We start from the raw sequence: 18,191 nt of genomic DNA, 5'->3' as shown, positions 1-18,191 counted from the left end.
ATCACTGTTGGGATCAAAATAAAACCCAGCTCATTTCCTGTTGCTGTAAATTAAGGAAACATTCTTAAACCAAAAACCATGGCATGGCACTGATTTGATGATTCATAAGGTGCCACCCATCACATGGCTTCCTTCCAGTCTCACTGCAGGAGATCAGTATTCAAAGCTGCAAAATGGGCATACGGAAGGGAAGGTCTCAAAAAGGTCCTCCCTTACAAGAGCACAGAGATGTTAGCGAGGATGAATGTGCAGCCTCAGTTCACAGGAGCAGCAAAACCCACCTACACATCCACAAGGAGCCCAGGGTCAGTCAGGGGGAGAACGAGAGCCTTCAGCCCCTCACCCAGCATGTTTCCTGCCTCGCTCCTGTAGGGCCTCTGTAGTGCTGCAAGAAAGAGCATTTTTGAGGCTGAATGGGGACTGTGGGACTGTCAGGTGGGAAGCCCTTCTGGTGAGAGGTCAAAAAATGGCTCCCAGGCCTGAGACTCAAGTGGGTCTATGCCAGAGACCCCCAGTCCTCAGGCTCACTGCCCAAACACACTCTTGAGGAAGTCTGTATAAGGCAGGCTTCTTGTTTTCCTCCTCACTCTCCTTTTTCCAAAAGGCAGAGAAGCCCTGGCTGCCTTATGCCCGCTCTGGGGCCACTGGCACCGTGTGAGCCCCCGAGGGGAGGCCCTTGTCCAAGGAACGTTCGAGGCCTGTGGTTCATCTGCCAGCACTTGCTCGCCTCCTGAGCACTAATGGACCTGGGAAAGGACTGAGCCTTCCCCCCACCCCGCTAAGTGCTCAGGCCTCCCCCACCTCTGCCCCGCAGCCCAGAGGGTCACACCGCCAGCAGCTCAGGTTTGCCCTCTGCCAAGGACTGGAGCGTCTGCTGTGGGGTTTGGCGTCTTATTTTACTGGTAATTGTACCTGCTCCTTGTCTGATAGCTCCGGGAAGTGAGAGTTATGCCTGTTTCACTAGGGCCCAGTCGAATCCTGAAGTACAGGGGACTGGGAAAGATCCGCAGGGCTCAGAGGTCGGCGGTGGAGGAGCCTGGCTGCGGGGTATCCCACCCTGGGGATACTGGATCCCTGGCCACCTTTGGCCATTTCTGCTCACCACACTGTCCTTAGCTGTGTTGTCCCACCACGCTCTGCCTGGCTGGTCCTTGAGACAGAGGGAAGTTGAGGTATGTGGGTCCCTGAGCCTGTCACCTTGTGATGCCCTAATGGGATCACTCTTGCTTTCGAGGCTGAAATCTCTATAACACAAGCCCTTACCACCACCTACCCCAAAAATCCATCCCCTCCCAAGGGACGCATGCCCACCCGCCCCACCACTGTGATTTCTGAATATTTCTCAGAAAACGGTCTCCCAGGGCCGAGAGCAGGGAGCCCGCCCCCTGCCTTGCATCTGGCCACTGCAATAATGTCTCGTTGATGTTGATCACACGAGATGAGTTCTATCCACTGGGGACCACTGATGTCCCCGCTGGCTTTGGAGAGGAAGGAGATGAATCCCTGATCGCAAACCAAGCCCAGCTATGACTTTAAGCGAAACACACTCGAAGCTGTACTTAGCCCAGTCCAGTCCTCTGGGCTCACTCAGACCTCAGCCTGCTTCCCTCAACCTGTGCCTGTGCCCAAGTGGTGACTCCTGGGCCTGAGGACTACATGATGTGAGCAGGGAAGGAGGAAGGTGGCAGCTCCATCCCATCAGAGTGTTCAAGCCAAAGCTCTCCAGGCCCCAAGGGACCTCACTCGACAAGTCCAAGGCTCCCCTACCACCACTCCCACACCATTCACTTCTTTGGTAAATGACCGGAATACCCCTTCCCTGTAGCAAGAAGACCCCACCCTAAATACCAGGGTGCATTCTGGCCTGGACTTGGCCAACTTAAGAAAATAGCAACAAAACCAACCCCCTACCCCACCCCCACACCTTTGATAGGCTTTGTGTACCTTAAAGTCCAGCTTTTGTGCATTAACATTTACAGAGCCAGGCACTAGGGGACCCTGTGCCCAGCTGTATGCACACACTTGAATTATTTATTTCCAACGTTTATTTATTTGTTTAAGCAGGTGTGCTAGGCAAGTGCTCTATCTACCATGGAGTGACAAGCCCAGCCCTCGTTACTTATGGACCTGGTAGCACAGCAGCGCATGGCGAAGGCTGCTGGACTTGCCATCACAGGAGTTTCTGGAGAGAACCTCGACTCAGGACAAGTGGGGTTCTTGGCGTCTGTGACGGAAAAGAATCTCAGCATGAGCCAGGTAGAGACACCGACAGATTTATTTAGGAAAGCAGATACACATTTGAGAGAAAAGGTGGGCTATCTCAAGGGACGGACGGATGTCTTGGCGAGTAAGAAATGCAACATTCAAGGGAGAATCTTCACTGCAAAGGAGAATGCCAGCCATCTTGAGAGTGAGAAGCTTTGGGTGTAAATCAAGAAAGAGGGGGGCACCTCCAGAGGGAGAGGCAGCAACCCATGGGTGTGGGTGTGTTAATATTTATAGAGGAACAGTTGCAGAGGCTGGAGGAGAGGTGGATGGGGCGGACGAATGCAGTTTTCATGCCTGTTTTCCCTGTGCTTGCAAGTTGCCCTCCTCTCACTTTTTGCAGGCAAGGGCATGGGTCAAGGGCATGGGCCAAGGTCACAGGCTAAAGACCTGGGCTAGGGTGCTCAGGAATGCTTATTTGGCATTTCAAAGTTCATGAGCATTTCCTGCATTCCAATGGTTCCTGGGCACTTCTCTCATTTTATGGGGTTTTTTATTTTGTTTTGTTTTGTGTTATTTATTTATTTATGGTACTAGGGATTGAACCTAGGGGGCACTTACCACTAAGCTACATCTCTAAGCCCATTGCTTAGGGCCTTCCTAAATTGTGGAGACTGGCCTCAAGTTTGTGATCCTCCTGCCTCCACCTCCTGAGTAGCTGAGATGACAGGTGTGAACCACCATGCCCAGCACTTTATCCCTTTTGGTCCCCCTCTATCACCAAATTGCTATCTCAGAATCAAAGCCAGGCAGCTGTAGATAGGAGTCCATTTCCTCTGCCTCTGGCTGTGGGACAGAGAAGTCCCCTACACCTCTCCCAGCCTCACGGGCATCCCCTCAAGCCCATGGTGCTTTCTTGCTCTGTGGCACCTGTTCCTAGTTGGTGCTCCATAGCTCCTTGTTGTCCTGCTGAGAAGAGGGACCTTGTGGAAGGAAAGCAGGTGGGCGGGTCCCTGCCGAGTCCTCTGAGGCTTAAGGCAAAGTTGGAAGTGAAAACCAGGAGGGGAGCACCCCACCGCAACCAGCTGCCATCCCAGGGCACCCAGCCTAAGGCCAGGTTCATTTGCATGTGTTTGCATAAATCTGCATACGTTCTATATTCCAAGTGCGTCCTGTAGCCAATTAATGTCTTCAGGCAGCTTTTAGTCCCAGGAAACGGGGCATCGGCAGAGAGATGGACTCCTGGGCTTCATGACAGTGGACCCCCAAAGCCCCTCCCCTACTCTGAGCAAAGTGTGTGTCCTGAACCTGTCCCGTGCTGTCCCCATGATTATGCGCACTGCCTTTGCTGGCTTCCATTTGGATTGGTGGGTTTTGGCATCTCTAATACTTCAAAAAAAGCATAATTTACCCCGATTAGACTGGGTGTGGAGGGAACTTCAGGGATGTTAAACTCAGGGTAGACTTTTAAGGCAAAATCCCTGGTTCTGGATAAGACTGGATAAGGTTCAAGTCCCACCCTTGTTCAATCCACTTTCCTCCAAGGGCATCTGCAAAAGCTTCAGGCACCTCAGAATATTTGAGACCCCCCTCATTTATACCTGGGAACATGGAGGGGATTAAGCGTCCAAAGAATCACAAAATGACCCCAAAGATTACTGTGCTGCAACATGTTGAGAGGCAGTGGACATTGCCTCAGAATCAAGGTTCCTCTGACCTTGATTGGAGAAACTCTCTGGAATTTTCTTCTCTAAGGAAAGCTTCTTTCAAAAAAAAAGCAGTGGCTGGGGTGAGGCTTAGCATTTGCCTAGCATGTTCAGGAGGCCCTGGGTTTCATCCTGAGCTCTGCAGATAATAATAATAACAATAACAATAATAATAATAATAATAATAATAATAATAAAAATAAAGCAAGCTTGAAAGCCTGTTCTTTCTAGGTGTCAAAGTAGGCCTGGGGTCTTGAAATTCTAATGCTTAATGCTTAGAACAGGGCCTGGTATGTGGCAAGTGATCAAACAAATGCTTGCCATTATTATCAAAGACACTCTTAAAATATCCCTGCCAGCATGATGAAGCCTGGCTTCTCACCAAAGGAACCAAGGCCTCCCCTGGCTCATCCCGCCCTCCCCAGCCCTGGCTCCTGCTGTGCCTCCCAGGCCCCCAATCTGTGCCCAGGCCAGAGCCTGTTCCCAGCAGCTCTCACAGCAGTGAGGGAGGTTGCAACACCAAGGCCTCAGCTACCTCAAGCTGGCAAGAGAGAGAGGCCCAGCAAGAAGAGAGCCTGGGAGTGGCCAGCCACCATGCCTGATTCCCACACCAGGGTCCTCGGGTGCTCACTAAGGCTGGTGGCCATTTCCTACCAGAGTTCCTTGCCCTGGGCAGGTGTCAGTGGAGGACAGCAAGTTCCCTGGGCTTCTCCCAGGAAGTCCTCTTCCTGGGGAGGAACTTCCTAGGTGGGCCTTCCAGGAGACACATGTCTTCAGAGAACTGACTTTTTCAGCAGACTTTCCACTGCAAGGGTCTTGATACCAGTCTTAGAAATCAGGAGGGGGTCCTGGTTCCCCAGGTGTTGAACACTGAGCACTCAGAAACACCAAGGCAAGCTTACAAGGCAAGTTCTATTTGAGAGACACCCAGATAACTTCTCTAGAGACCAGGGGACCCAGAGCTGGGTATCCCCAGGAGTGGGTGTGTCTCACCTTTTTTATAGATCCCAGGTGCCCTCTCCCTACCCACCTGCCTATGTCTGGAAGGGCAGGAAAAGAGCAGCCCCAGGATGATCATTAGCAACCCCTTGGGTTGGGAGGAGCGACTCCCAGGAGGTGTTAGCAACCCGTTTCCTTGATAATTAGCCAATTAGCCCTCATCTTTTCAACTTGATCATTTACTATCTAGGCTGACCACCTGTTCTGTGCCCCTGTCTCAGTCTGATTGCTTTTTTTTTGTTGTTGTTGTTGTTCTAAGACGAGGTCTAGCTACATTGTGCATTTGCTGGTATTCAAGTCCTTTGGCCCAAGCCATCCTCCTGCCTCAGCCTCCCGAATAGCTGGGACTACAGGCACATACCACCATGCTTGCTTGGTCTAACAGAGTTTTAATAAACACCTACCAAATGTCAGGCACTTTCCTAGTGATGTTTCACTTAATGTTCACAACCAGCTCCACATGTATATACGTCCCCAATTTGCAGGGGAGGAAACCATGAGGCTAGTGGAAAGGGTGGATTTGAACCCTGGTTTGTTTGGCTCCAAAGTCTGCACATGTTTTTTTCTTTTCTTTTTTCTTCTCCTCCCCTCCCCTCCCCTCTCCTCTTGTTTTCTTTTCCTTTCTTTGCAGTGCTGGGCTTTGAACCCAAGGTCCCTGTATGCTAAGTAAACTCTCTACCACTGAGCTCCATCCCACCTACTGTGAATGCCTCCAGAGGCCAAAGTCTTGCCCCTCCACTTCCCTGGAGACCCTAGGCCTGGTTTGCTGTGGCCCAGGACCCTGGGCACAGAAGCAGATCCCGGGTCATCATTTCCTCTCCATCCCCCCACTCACCTCAGAGGGACCAGGCTTCTCCCATGCTGCATTGAGACTGGCCTTGGAAATCAGGATTGGGTCCTCACTCCGCCCCACCCCCACCCCCACCCAAGAAGCACCCAGGCAAGCACAGAAAGCAAGTTTTAGTTAAGAGAAGGAACAGAGATAGTGAACTTCTCCAGAGAGAAGCTAGGACCTAGAGCTGGTACTCATGGGAATGGGAGTGTCTTGCTTTTTTATAGACCCCTCCACTTCCTTTCTTTCCCTAGGGGGTGCCTTCCGGGAGACATATGGCTCTCAAATAGAACTTGCCTTGTTCAAAGGCAGGAAAGAGCAGCCACAGGAGGTAATCACTGTGTTGGAAAGTCTAAGTCCCATCCTTCCCCCTAATGAGGTATTAGCATCCCATCTCCTTTTCTTTGATAATTAGCTCCCATCTTTCCGACCTGACCATTTATTATCTACACTGACTTCCTGTCCTTTGCCCTAGTCTCACAGTCATCAGTAGTGACTAAAGATGGCTCTGAATGACGGCCCTCTTGCATGGTATCAAGAAGGCAGCCAGAACACCAGACAGACCACAGGTAGATGCGATATACGGAGCAGTCACCTTTTAACAGTGGTCCACATCATGCTTGGAACACAGCCCTTGCTGCTCTGCCACTGCAACTTATGTTTTTTAAAAGAGCCTGTTTCTCTCCCTGCTCCTCCCTAATCTTTTCCCCTCCCTAATCTCAGGGGAAACTGGATTACCTTTCTTCCCATCCTAGGGAGTCCTTGAGCCCACACCCACCACAGGCAGGAAGTCATCCAGACTTGGGGATGGCTCCTGAAGATCTCAGAAGTGACTATCTCCCAAATTAAGGAGTGAATTACAACTCCAACAGAGAACGCCACGGAATGTAGCCTTGAGTCACTTCTTTAAAAACCTCCTGTTGGGGAGAAGAATAAAAGTTTATTGGATTAGACAAAGGGGAATAAACAGAAGGGAGGAGGCATGGGAAAAGGAAAGACAGTGGAATGAATTGTACAGAACTTTCCAATGTTCATACATGAATTCATGACCAGTGTAACTCCACATCATGTACAGCCCCAAGAATGGAAAGTTATACTCCATGTGTGTAAAATATGTCAAAATGCACTCTACTGTCGTATATAATGAAACAGAACAAATTAAAAAAATAAACAAATAAAAGCCTCCTATTCCCCCGGAAGGGCAGAATCAGCCTCTGGGATAGGAGTCCCTTGTGCTTCTCCTTTGCCAGCAAAGCAATAAACCTTCTTTTTCCTTTTTCTCAAAACCACGTCCTTGTTATTGGATTGGCCTCAGGGACAAGGACTGAGATTTTGGTAACAGCCTTGCTAAGAGACTGGGGACAAATGGAGAGATCTCCCTAAGCAGGGGGAGGTGCACTGCAGGGAGTGTTTGGAAGAGAATTATCTCCCTCCAGTCATTCTGCATGCATTACCCTTGCTGGGCCCAAGCCACACTGCCCCCAGTCCTCAAGCTGTCACCAAAGGTGTGCAGGCCACTCCCTGCAGAAGCCTCTAGTTGGCTCATAATTAGACCAAGGTGACCAGCCCAAGTTAGGGAAGCTGGCCCAACACCTCCAGGAAGCTGAGCCCAGGAGCAGCTGCTTCCTGTCTAAGTTAGACATGGTCCTGCCTTTCCAGTTAGGGGAGATTAGGGAAGAGAGGTAGGGTAAGATCTGGGAAGATCAGGGGAACCTGGTTCAAATTCCAGATCTGCCATTTCCTCACTATGTGACGCTAAGCAGGTAACATCCTCATCTGAAAAATGGAGAGTCTCTGCCAGATGAGCAAATGTCATTCCCTTCCCTCACGTCCCCTTGGGGGCCAAGACCAGGGGAGCAGAGAACTGGGCAGGTTAATCACAACCCCAACCCTGGAGGGAGGTTTTATCTCTGTCCTTGATCTCAGTGTTTGCAGATGATCCTGGGGCCACTGACCTGCATGCCCCGCCTGCAGAGTCCAGCTGTAATCTGCCTGCCCTTAAGCCTCTGTCCATCCTGGTCTCCACCACCGGAGCTGTGTTGAGTGAGCTCCAGCCACCCAGCCCCGGGTCCTCACAGCAGAAGGAGCAGCACTCAGAGACATGGCGGCTGAGATTCCTGGTGACCAGGGCTCCTGCCCTACCGTCACTCCTCAGGACTGTGGAAAGTCACCTGATGAGGACAGCACCTCCCACTGCAGACCTGGTGAGCTGGGCTCTGATGGGCCGGGAGGACGCAGGGAGTGGCATGTAGTCCAGCGGGAGCATCCTGTGCCAACTCCCCCACCAGCTGTTGGGGTTTCTTAACAACTTCTGGCAGATGTCCAGGGAGGCATGCTTCCTCCAGCCCCTTCATCCTTTTTCCAGAATTCGGTAGAAGTCATGCCATGACCGTGAAAGGATGACAGTAATCCAAAGAAAACAGGGAGGGCTGGCGGGTTAGCCCAGTGGGAGAGCATTTGCCGAGCATGCAGGACACCCTGCGCAATCTCCAGCACTGGGAAAAAGAAAAAAAAAAAAAAAAGAAAGGGGGAATTTGCCATGGTAGTCCACACAACTTTCCTATTTATTTTGTTCCTAGTGTTGGCTTGGGATAATTTACAATGGAAAGCTTAACAATAAGGTGATAGTAAACTAAACATAGACTCATGGATTAGGAAAAAAAGAATGTAGAAATCATATGTGTTTAATATGGATAATCGAGTCAGAAACATGGTTCTGAGTGTCCTAGTCACCATGGTGGAAAGGGAAATAAGATCAGTTATTGGAAAGGAGCCCCACCAATGGAATGGCTGAGCTGTCTAAGGAACTGCGTTCAGGAAAGAGTAAGTGTATTTGTCTTTTTTTTTTTTTTTCCTTTGAAGTTTCGTGTAACAGGCACTGAGTGCTATGAAGGGTAGATTCATTTGCCTCATATTTATAGAAATTGAGATCAGATTAAAGAGGGTCTTTGGCTCCTGAGGACCTTCGGGAAAGCAGAACATAATATTGAAGTGCAACCTGGTGAGGGCGAGGGTCGTTCAATTACAGGCTTCTATTGACCCGCCTTGACCCAGGTGTGCAATGAGCTGCCAGTTTCCTCAGTTGTACTGTGAACCAGTGCTTTCAGTCTTGAATGTGCATAATGTTCTAGGGGGGCTTGTTAAAATGCAAGTCTAATCCAGGAACTCTGGAGCTGGCCTGACGCTGCAGTTCTAAAACCCTTCCTGGTGTCACGGAATAGAAAGAGCTGAAGCCCAGACTTCTCAAGCTTTCTAGGGTGCCATTCTAATCTCCCCCGACTGGAATGGCAATACTATAACTGCTGTAGATACGAAGCAGCTGCGCCTGGCCTTAGCAAATGCTTCCTAGAGGTACTGGGCCACCTACACTTGGTTGGTCACCTTGATCTAATCACAAGCCAAGTTTCTTGAGTACTACTAAATACCAGGCAGATTCCATAGAAAAATGGGATCCTCCCTACACCACCCAGTCCTTTACCCACCCTCCCGACAGCACCTGCCTGTAGAACCTTCCTCATGCTCTTGCGTCAGCCACCGTTAAATCTCCCTGTGGACTCACAGTCTTATTACCCTGAGCTCAGAAAACTTATCTGCTCTGGAGAGCCTCAGGTTTCAACAGAGGACTGCAAGGAGGGCCACCTTGCACCACAGCAGACTACTGACCTTGGGGTAGATTTGGGATGTGGATGGGGGGTTTCCAATGTCCTGTAAGCCACGCCATACAATGCCGTGCAATATACAACACTGGTTCACAATCATGTGCTGTGGAAGACATCTGTGTATTCATATATATATTTTAGTTGTACTTGGACTCAATATCTTTATTTATGTATTTTTATGTGGTGCTGAGGATCGAACCCAGGACCCTGCATGTGCTAGGTAAGCATTCTACTGCTGAGCCACAACCCCAGCCCATATTCATATATGTTTAAAAGATTTGTTATCATTGTTGTTTTTTGTTTCCTTCCTTCCTTCCTTCCTTCCTTCCTTAGTACCAGGGATTGAACCCAGGGGCTTGTAACCACTAAGCAACATTCCCAGGCCCAGCCCCAGCCCCACCCCCACTTTTTTTTTGCTGAGGCTGGACTTAAATTTGCAATCCTCCTACCTCAGCCTTTGAAGCCACTGGGATTACAGGCATATGCCACTGCACCTGGCCTTGTTTTATTTTGTGGTGCTGGGGATGGAACCCAGGGCCATGTGCATGCATGGCACCACCATTCATATATGTAAATCCCAGGGCCCAACACATTTCTGCCAGCTTGCCTCAAGGTCCAGTTGCCTGGCCTTCTCTCGGCTCTGGGTGTGGCCAACATGGGTGACACTGGGTCTTCATGAAGGCAAAGACAATTCTCTCATTTGCCTGTCACCCTCAAGACCCTTCTGCCTGAGTACAGCCTCATCCCCTCCCTCACAGAAGGGAATCTCTGGGTGCTCCGTCTACTGGGAAAAGCACACAATTCTGCAAGGAACACTAGTTTCCTTGGGACTCAGCCTACCCCATCCAGCCAGGCAGGAACAGATCCAGGTGGCCTGGCTCCTGGCCAGGGCTGTCAGAGTACATTGAGGCTCATGGCTTCCTGCGGACATCTCATTTTAATAGTCAATTAGAGGATTTATTTGGTGAAATGGATGTATGCTGTCCCAGCCTACAAATGCTGGATCAATCCAAGAAGCTGAGAGTGATCAACATCCCAGTTTCCTCTGGCCCAAGTAGAAGATAAATCTAGATTATCGCCCTAGAGACTCTTGTTTACTTAGTGGTGCTGGGAATTAAATTCAGAGGTTGCTCTACCACTGAGCTACATCCCCAGCCCTTTTAAAATTTACCTTGAGACAAGGTTCCACTAAGTTACCTCGGCTGGCCTTGAACTCCTGCCTCAGCCTCCTGAGTCACTGGGATTACAGGCATGTGCCTGGCTTCATTCTGGATACTCTTGTCCTTATAGCTAAAGGGCTAGTCTCCTCTTCAAGGAAAAGATGATCCTAGGGCCTCTGTACATAGAACATTCAGCAACCCCAGGCACAGAGACCCATAAATGCAGGTACAGCATCACATGGTTGTTGAGCACACAGGACAGCAGCGTGGGCAGGAACCTTGGTGGAAACTTCTCAGAGCTGCTGAAGGAGTTGAAAGAGGGCGACAGGAAGTGTGTTCATTTGACAAATATTTACTGAGCACCTACTACATGCCACGTGCTACTTTAGCAATGAGTAAAACAGACAAGAATCCCTGCCCTGGAGGGATTCCATTTCCGTGGGAGAAAGTTACTACACAATAGACATAAAAAAGTACACGCTACAGTGTATTAGAAAATGATAAAGACTATGGAAAGGAAGGGAGGAAGGAAGGAAGGAAGTCATCCAAGGATCCAGGGTGGAGGAGATGAGGGTAGGCTCCTGAAGGCCACATTTCAGCAAATGAAGGAGGAAAGGAGGGGTGGTGGGGATTTCTGGGTCAGCAGAAGGAACTGCAAGGGTCATGGCCCTGTCTGATCTATTTGAGGAAAAAGAAGGGGGCCAGCTCAGTAGGGTGGAGCTTGAGTAGAAAGGAGGATAGAAGATGGGGTCCAGAGCCACTCATGCTATTCCAAGGATTTGGCTTTTGCTCTGACACACCCTTGGGAGCCAAGGGACGGTTTTGAGCAGAGGAGTGACATGATCTGTTAAAGGTCTTTCAAGGGTGAATCTGACTGCTCTGCCTTGGGCTGGTTCAGGACACCAGAGTCTGACCCATAGAAGGTGTTCAACGCACCTCGGTACATCCTGTCAGTACATCCTTGAAGAAGACAGGTGACAGTCCAGGCCAGCAGAGCTGGGGAGAGGGGGACATTGCAGGCAGGAGGAAGCCCATGGTGGTGAGAAGGCACAAGGTGCTCAATGTGGGTCTCATGAGCTGATGGGAGGACAGGGCCGGACGGGGGCTCACATCAGCCTTTAGGGCAGAACTCTGCCTCCTTGGTTCTGCTGTACCTTTTGGGGTCCTAGGGCAGGGCCATTCTGGAGGCCTAGCACCCCCACCTCTGGCTCCCCAGAGCTTATCGCTCATGCATTTTGGTTTCCTGGAAAACAGGAGTCTTACACTTCCTAAGAGTAACTTGAAGCTGCTTATCAGGGGCTGGTGGAATATGCGCCCCCTCCTCCCAGGAGTATTCTAGAAAAAGTCCCAGGGGTTAGGAAACCTCCATTCAGCCTTCCAGATGCTGAGTGAAGTTGGTGTCTCCCCTTTACCATCAGCCCCCGTTTCCTCGCCTGTAAGGACCTCCCTGTTGTGCCTGTGGAATGAGGGGTCCGGGCAGCAGTGGGCAGTGTCTGGGGCAAGGGGTTAGGCAAAGGTCCAGCACATCCTGGGGAACTGAGGCTGACCCCCAGCCCCCAGGCATAGGAACTGCAGACTATAAGGAAAGGTCAAAGGTCCACCCTAAAGGCTGACAAGAGACAGATTATGAGGACTTGGATGCGACCTTGTTAGAAGGAGGGGGCGGGGCCTCCTGCCCTCACTTCCATTGGAGGGGAAGAAAGGGGTGTCCACCTAGCCGGCTGGCGGGGGGGGGGGGGGCTCTGCCCACCTGTGCATGTTTAACCTGCCACTTGGCCTGCCAGTATGACCACGGCCATGAAATGGACTTGGATTTGAGCTGGCCCTCAGGTCGGGGCTGGGGACGAGGTCACCTTGTACTCCACGCCGGAGTTCTGCTCGCTTTAACTGTGTGCCGACAGATAAGCTGCAGGGCTGTTTCCAAACCTCCCGCCGAGGGCACGAGGCGGAGGCTGGTTGGTCGCTTCCTCCGCTGCCGGGGTTGCAGGGCTGGGCAGGGACCGAGTTCTCTGCCACTCCTGATTGCGGCCGGGAGAGAGGTGGCCGAGCCGGATAAGCAGTGGCGGGCTGGCTGGAGGCCACCTCCAGCGCAGCTCCTGCCCCCGCGGGTGGGCGGGGCGCGGGCAGAGGAGGAGCCTGGGAGCGAGCCACCGCCTCCGCCTCGGACCTGCAGCCACTGCCGCTGCACCGAGCGGCGGGCCGCCGAGGTGAGTGACCTTCCCTGTCCCCGTGCGCTGCGCCGCGTTACCGGGACCCCAGCCCATCTCCCACCCAGTTGCACCCCGAGCCATCGCCACTCGCCTGGCGACCTCCATGCTTTAGGACCGAGCCACGTGCGACCGGTGGTAGAAGAACCGGGTCCTGGTTCCCCACCCGGTGCGCTTCCTCTTCTAGGGACAGAAGCCGCGCGCACCTGGCGGGGTGGGCAGGGCCAGGGACCGAACTGGGGAGAAGCAGGCGATCAGAGTTCGGGGTGCACCTCCAAGCGCCCTTCCTGGCGGTCCCCGGCCGAGAGCCTTCCGCAAGCCCTCAGGCTCTGTGCAGCGGGTCCCCGGGGAGGGCGGGCAGCCATGGGCGGGACCTTCCTGGATCTTCCTCTCCCGGCCCTTGGCTCCAGCACAGTCCCAGCAGGGGCGCGGGACCTTGGTCCAGAGGAGGCTGGACTGCCCAGTGCCCGCCCCTGCCCACAGAGCCCTTGCCTGGGAAGTTCCCCCTCCTATCCAGTTCCCTGAAATTTGGGGGCAGGCTGCCCGGAGAGGTGTGATGGGAACTTTGGTCACTCTGGCTAGATGAAGGAGGGTGCGACTGGCAGTTTTTTCGTGTGGGAGTCAAGAGGCGCAATCTGCCGGGAAAAGGAAAATTCCCACAGGTTCTTTTGAAGCCCTGGCACAGGGCAGGAGGGTGTTCGGAGCCACTTCTGCGACAGGCTCCAGAAGTGGGGTTCTGGAAATGCCCCAGGGAAGTATTTCTGTCCATCAGAGTGCAGTCATGATATAATTAATAGCAAACATTTATTGCACGTTTCTGTGTTCCAGGCCTCTTGCTAAGGGCTCTGCACACAGTATCCCAGCTAATCATCACAGCAGGAAGGCATCTTTATTATCTCTTGTTACAGATGGAGATGCTGAGCCTCAGCGAGCCTGGGTATTTTGCAAAGACACTCAGTTAGCAAGTTGCACAAGATTTGAACCCTGATTTATCTGACTTGGGAGCCAGGAGGAGCCTACTAGTGGAGAGGGACAGGCTGGGTCCTCAGAGGATCCTGGCAGTCCAAACAATGCAGTGCTAGAGACCAGCATGTCCACAAGACCAAAGGGTCTCAATGGGTGTGCCCTCTCAGTCACCTGGAGGCTCTGTTAAAAAATGCCAATCTGGACTGGGGCTGTAGCTCAGTGGAAGTGCACTTACCTAGGATGTGTGAGGCACTGGGTTTCATTCTCAGCACCACATATGAATAAATAAAGGTCCATCACAACTAAAAAATATTGTTTAAAAAAATGCAAATCCCCAGTCCCACGTTCAGTGGATGGAATCAGTCAGGTGCACCTGGAGGGCCTGGGCCCACCTCTACAGCAGCTTGCAGAGGAGCTGTTGGGAGCAGGTGCTTCAGTGTCTGAGGGATGAGTGGATAGAGTGGGGTAGAAGGTGTCTCTGGGAGAGGAGGAGGAGGAGAAAGCTCTCTGAGAGACCTTCAGTGGTGCACAGGTGGCCTCAACCAGGCAACCTGGGAGGAAGGTATGGAGTTGACATCAGGTGATGCTGGCCTTAGAGCCCACTGAGTTTTTAGGCCAGATCCCTGGTCAGTCACTTGAGAGTTGAACAGCCTTAGCCCAAGCCTTTTGAGATCTTGGGGGATCCTGTTAAGGTCTTGGTCAAGCTGGGACCACAGATGTGCCCTGTCCAGCCTAGAGACGTCAAATAGGTGGATTCCTCTCCCATTCATGTTTCCTGTCCTTTGTCCCGTAGCCCTTTCCTCCCTGAACTTATCAGAGACCAGAGTGATAGGCAAAGTCTCGGGGAAATTAAAAAGTGAAAGTTTCGGACAAAGTCCAAAGTGGAACACCTGAGTGCCAGGTTGGGGAAGTGGTAGCTGACTGCCTATAGGGCAGAGAGCCTGCAGCTCAGCTTTCATTGAAGTCTTGAACTTGTTTCTTCATCCCATCAAGCAGGAATGATGATGGCAGCTTGTGGGTTCACTGTGTGGAGCACTGGGTTGTGGAAATGTTACGAGACATCAGGCCCTCTCTCTTCCCCTAGGATATGTGCGTTAATCCAATGGGACTTTACAGACTCATTGCTGTTTTAGTCTGAACCCTGGGTTCCCTGGAAAAGGTAACTGAAGCTCAGAGAGTGACCTCCAAGATTCTCTTTGTGGCAGAGCTGGCTCCAGCTCCAGGGTCCAGGGTTGCCAGCTCGAAGTCTTGGCCAGTGCCTCTCAGCCTGGAGGAGAAGTCTGCTTCATTCTGTGTCCATCCTGCAGAGGAGAAGCTCAGTGGGCTAGGGTGGTCTTCAGACAGTTGGGGTGCAGTAGGAAGGAGGCCATTCAGGAACTTGGGTTCCTCTGCCTTTCAACTACGACTGGATGCACCTCTTCTTGCCCTCTTTACCATGCCTAGTTGCCAGGTGGGAGCTAAGCTAAGCACTGTATGTAACTGGTTTCTAGTTTGGGAATCAGAAATGGCCCCCTTGATTTAAAAGGAGGAAGTCTGCCAATTTCAGTAGTTATTAAAAATCTAAGGCCAAATTGGCTGTATTCTTCCTCCTGGAACTTAAAGGAGCATGTGCCTCTTCCACACCCCTGCCCCCCAAACCCCCCATCCCATTTCAGGAGAACTTGGAGACAGGAAGGCAGAGGATGGGGCAGGTGCTCTGGGTGGAATGCAAACATTTGACTATAGAAGTTTCACTTCCTCCTGGCTGCCCCCTGCTACCTAGGCCCACCCACCTATCCAACTCTACCTCTCATGGTTCCCAAACCTCTTTGCATTTCCTCTGTCAGCCCTTCACACACCCCCAACATCACACCTGAAATGCAGTCCTCACCCTTGCCATTCAGCCTCCCATGTGCCAGGCCCTGGACCAAGCAGAGAACAGGCATGAGCTCATTTGTTCCTCTAAACTCTTAAGAGATGGATAATGCTGTTCTCCCAACCACATAACGTTCTCAAGGACGGATGAGATTCCAGTCTCTTCTTTCATCCCCAGTCCTGAGACTCCTAACCACTTAACTATATGCCTATCCAAATTCTGCTTCATCTTTTATTCATTCAACAAACACTTACTGAGCACTCACTTTGTGCCAGGTACTCTGAGCCCCACTTCTGCCAGGGTGAATGTCACAACCATCATTTGTCACTCCCAGAGGCACTTACCATCTACATATTTTTTAATACAAGTAAGGAAACAACCTCAGAGAGGCCCAGGACCCACAGCTATTGTAAGCCAGGATCCAAAATCAGAGACAGCACCTCCCCACCCTCAAGTTGGGGATATTGACTGCTGTGTTGCTGCCAGGGTCGATGGATGCTAGTGAATCATAAACTGCATGGTTTCTCAACCCAGGGCAGAGTGTGTCCCTCCTATTCAAGTGTGGCCAGCTCTCCAGAAACATTGCTCTGAGTTGACCATGGTTCAGTTGTTTCAGTACCACAGCAACCCTGTCTGTGGAATTCCTCCATACTAAACTCTTCCCCTCGTACATCACATCGTCACCTGCAACAGGTGAGCACAACTTGTTCTGTAATCAGGTGGTAAAATTTTCCTACCTCCATCTTCCACTTCATGACAGGTAGTTAGATTCTAACCAAGCAGAGCAATTTTGTCTTGGGTACTAAGAATTGAACTCAGGGGTGCTTTGCCACTGAGCTACATCCCCAGTCCCTTTAATGTTTTATTTTGAGGCAGGTTTTTACTAAGTTACCGAGACTGGCCTTGAACTTGCAATCCTTCCTCTGCCTCCAAAATTGCTGGGATTATAGGCATGCACCACCATGCCTGGCTGCATATTTTAAATAATTTCTTACTGTGCTGGGGATGGAACTCCGGACATTGAGCATGCTAGGCAAATGCTCTACCATTCAGTTCACCCCCAACGTCAAACAGCTGGTTTTTAAGCCTTTTTGAGCGGTAAGATTAGGAGATTAAACTGGAAAAAAAAAAAAGTTACAACACCAAGATTATAACACCAATTAGTGGTATAAATGGAATGGAATGGGGAGGGGCCTGCTAATCTTTTTTTTTTTTTTTTTTTTTTTTTGGTACCGGCGATTGAACCCAGGGGCACTTAACCACTGAGCCACCTCCACAGTCCTTTTTTTGTATATTATTTAGAGACAGGGTCTTGCTGAGTTCTTTAGGGACCTGCTAAGTTGCTGAGGCTGACTTTGAACTCGCAGTCCTCCTGTCTCAGCCTCCCAAGCCCCTGAGATTATAGGCGTGTGCCACCAGGCCTGGCACCGCTAATCTTATCATGGGGGAGTAGGCTGCCTAGTTTACTTGCAGACAGTAGGGCTCCTAAGGCTGGTGGGCTAGGGTCTGGGATGGAGGGACCCCTCCTGTTACTATAGGCATTGTGGGATGGCTGTCAGGCTGTGGGGAGGTGGTGGTACCCACAAATGGAAAGGAAAGAAGCAATATGGTCTAGACCTAGCCATCAAGGATTGTGACGCAAGGGTCAGAGGTGGCTGCCATCAGGAAAGCCCGGCCCTCCCGTTGTCCTAGTTCAGAGAGCTGCAGGGTAGAGACCACATGCTCTGCTGTTGAAAGTTCCAGTGTGGCTGCCTTTTGTTCTTTCTTGCTACAACTCCTGTTGAACATCTGGCAGGGTATCTGGTATCTGGAATACCAATGGGAGAGGGCTTTCAAGACTGGGGAGCTCAGGGTGCAGCAGGGTCTCAGAACTCCAGGAGAGGTGTCACAGCTGACCTGGAGCACTGAGGGACTGTGGGGTGCTTGCAAGCCCCTTTCCACTCGAGTCTGGGGGCTGTGTTTTCTAGGGAAGTGTGGCTTCTGCACAGGATGGCTTTTCCAAGGGAATTCAGAGAGCACTCAGCAACTTTGATAGGAACACAGAGCCCTGAACCCCGCCCCAGTCTACTGAATCAGGGACTCTAGGCTTGGAACTGCCTGCACACCTGCCCCTGAAGCTCCCCGGGCAATCTCAGTGGATTCCAGGGTTCTCGAATGTCTGAAAGCCCTGCTTGAGCTCCATTGGCTTAACAGGCATCTGCCAACCTCACAGGGAGCAGAACATGGAAGATGTGGGGTGGTGTAGATTTGCAGGGGTGAGGGATGTGCAGGTCCCTGCCTTCAGCTGACACAGGGTGGTGATGGTAGTGCACCCACAGCCACAGAGGGGGAGGAGTTCAGAGCCACACATGGTGGGTGGTAAGTGGTCCCCAAAGAGCAAGGACATGAGCAGTATCATCAGAAGAGAGAGGGAAAGCAACCTGTCCAACATCACAGTAACAGGTGGCTGAGTCAGGCCTATCTAGTAGCCACCAACTAACACAGCTGCCTCTCTGAATTCAGAGTGGGAGAGATTGTTGGAGGCTCTAGGGGATTGGCAGGCACCATATGTGCCCAAGAGCTTGGAATGGATCTTCAAGGAAGGGGGATTGGGATGGGCCAG

The 18,191-nt window shown here is 51.4% G+C and overlaps 1 protein-coding gene across 1 annotated transcript in view; it reads left to right on the top strand.

Annotated features, from left to right (window-relative positions):
* Window positions 1-12,701: 12,701 nt before the first annotated feature.
* Steap3 (STEAP3 metalloreductase) overlaps window positions 12,702-18,191 on the top strand; it is a 37,514-nt gene continuing 32,024 nt past the window's right edge. The window contains 1 exon segment of the mRNA XM_076866313.2: window positions 12,702-12,768. The gene's annotated coding sequence lies outside the window, so the exon portion shown is untranslated.

Source organism: Callospermophilus lateralis, chromosome 9 (genome assembly GCF_048772815.1).
Source record: "Callospermophilus lateralis isolate mCalLat2 chromosome 9, mCalLat2.hap1, whole genome shotgun sequence".
In the NCBI taxonomy this organism is placed as follows: Eukaryota; Metazoa; Chordata; class Mammalia; order Rodentia; family Sciuridae; genus Callospermophilus; species Callospermophilus lateralis.
Note: the sequence above shows the minus strand (reverse complement) of the source record. Positions and strands in the feature narration are given on the sequence as shown.